Raw genomic sequence first — 2,500 nt, forward strand, 5'->3', positions numbered from 1 at the left:
AAATCCCCCATTGAAATGAATGGCGGGCTACCAGGGGTCCAAGTCCCCCATTGAAATGAATGGCGGGCTACCAGGGGTCGAAGTCCCCCATTGAAATGAATGGCGGGCTACCAGGGGTCGAAATCCCCCATTGAAATGAATGGCGGGCGACCAGGGGTCGAAATCCCCCATTGAAATGAATGGCGGGCAACCAGGGGTCGAAAGTCCCCATTGAAATGAATGGCGGGCGACCAGGGGTCGAAATTCCCCATTGAAATGAATGGCGGGCAACCAGGGGTCGAAATTCCCCATTGAAATGAATGGGCCCATTCATTTTCAATGGCCGGGCTACCAGGGGCGCAGTACCACCTGTCGTCATTAGGGGCGCTGTAGATAGGGGACCGAGTCCCCCCATTCGAGAGGTTTGCACCCAAACCTCAAAATGGTTGGTGTACAATTATAGGAGAGACCTTTTTAAGACGTGGGAGCTCCAGGGCAAATCAAGGGAGGCTCGACCAACCCATATCCGCTTTAGATGCACTTTAGGTCGGACTCCCTTGCCAGATGGTCCCCTCCTCAGCCTGGTTCTCGAATTTTTTCTAAGTCAGCCCAACTTGGAAATATTTTCAGAGTGCCACTTTCAAGGGAGTTTCGCCCAACCCCTATCCGCCTAAGAGGCACTTCAGGTCGGCCTGACTGGCCACATTTTCCCCCTCCTCATCCTGGTTCTCGAATTTTTTCTAAGTCAGCCAAACTTGGAAATTTTTTCAGAGTGCCACTTTCAAGGGAGTTTCGCCCAACCCCTATCCGCCTAAGAGGCACTTCGGGTCGGCCTGACTGGCCACATTTTCCCCCTCCTCATCCTGGTTCTCGAATTTTTTCTAAGTCAGCCAAACTTGGAAATTTTTTCAGAGTGCCACTTTCAAGGGAGTTTCGCCCAACCCCTATCCGCCTAAGAGGCACTTCAGGTCGGCCTGACTGGCCACATTTTCCCCCTCCTCATCCTGGTTCTCGAATTTTTTCTAAGTCAGCCAAACTTGGAAATTTTTTCAGAGTGCCACTTTCAAGGGAGTTTCGCCCAACCCCTATCCGCCTAAGAGGCACTTCGGGTCGGCCTGACTGGCCACATTTTCCCCCTCCTCATCCTGGTTCTCGAATTTTTTCTAAGTCAGCCAAACTTGGAAATTTTTTCAGAGTGCCACTTTCAAGGGAGTTTCGCCCAACCCCTATCCGCCTAAGAGGCACTTCGGGTCGGCCTGACTGGCCACATTTTCCCCCTCCTCATCCTGGTTCTCGAATTTTTTCTAAGTCAGCCAAACTTGGAAATTTTTTCAGAGTGCCACTTTCAAGGGAGTTTCGCCCAACCCCTATCCGCCTAAGAGGCACTTCGGGTCGGCCTGACTGGCCACATTTTCCCCCTCCTCATCCTGGTTCTCGAATTTTTTCTAAGTCAGCCAAACTTGGAAATTTTTTCAGAGTGCCACTTTCAAGGGAGTTTCGCCCAACCCCTATCCGCCTAAGAGGCACTTCGGGTCGGCCTGACTGGCCACATTTTCCCCCTCCTCATCCTGGTTCTCGAATTTTTTCTAAGTCAGCCAAACTTGGAAATTTTTTCAGAGTGCCACTTTCAAGGGAGTTTCGCCCAACCCCTATCCGCCTAAGAGGCACTTCGGGTCGGCCTGACTGGCCACATTTTCCCCCTCCTCATCCTGGTTCTCGAATTTTTTCTAAGTCAGCCAAACTTGGAAATTTTTTCAGAGTGCCACTTCCAAGGGAGTTTCGCCCAATCCCTATCCGACTTAGAGGCACTTCGGGTCGGCCTCCCTGGCCAGATTTTCCCCCTCCTCAGCCCCGGTTCTCAAATTTTTTTCCAAGTCGGCCGATCTTCCGGATATTTTCAGAGCGCCGCCCCCGGAGCCTCCGGAGCCTCGGCAGCAGGCCGTCGCCCGCGACACGCCGCACCTTCTCCCACGTACGAACGGCATCCAAGACCCGCCTTCGGAGGGCCCCCGCCGGCCGGCCTCGCGCCGGTGTTCGGGCGGGCGGCTCCTCCGGCTCGCGGGTCGCCTTACAGCGCCCCGGCCACCGCGAACGCCGGCCTTTGACGGCCCGGCGCTCGCACAGCCCCGGCGCGCCCGATTGGAAGCGAGGCCGAGACGCCCCCCGAACCGGCGACGTACGCCCCCCCTCCCTTTAACCGGGGCGGGGGGGTTACGAAGCCATCACCCGGCCGTCCTACGACGGAGCCCGGCGCCCCGCCGGCCCTCCCTCCCCCGCCCGACAGGCGCGAGCCCAGTCTGGGGGAGGTTGGCGCCCGGAGGCGGCGGCGGTGCCTCCGGAAGCACTATGTTTCTCATGCCCTTCAAACAAATGGCGAGGCCGAAGCACCTGGCGCGCCGCGCGGAGGTTCGAGAGGGAGGCCAGTAGGCGTGCGTGCGTGCGTGCCCCAATGCCACCGCGGCGTGGGCCTCTACCGCGATCTCGATCTGCTCGTCCCGATCGTTCTTCCAATAGCGCAACC

Source organism: Leptonotus elevatus, unplaced genomic scaffold, assembly GCF_054856555.1.
Source record: "Leptonotus elevatus isolate MCC_2025b unplaced genomic scaffold, RoL_Lele_1.0 HiC_scaffold_152, whole genome shotgun sequence".
NCBI classification, from domain to species: Eukaryota; Metazoa; Chordata; class Actinopteri; order Syngnathiformes; family Syngnathidae; genus Leptonotus; species Leptonotus elevatus.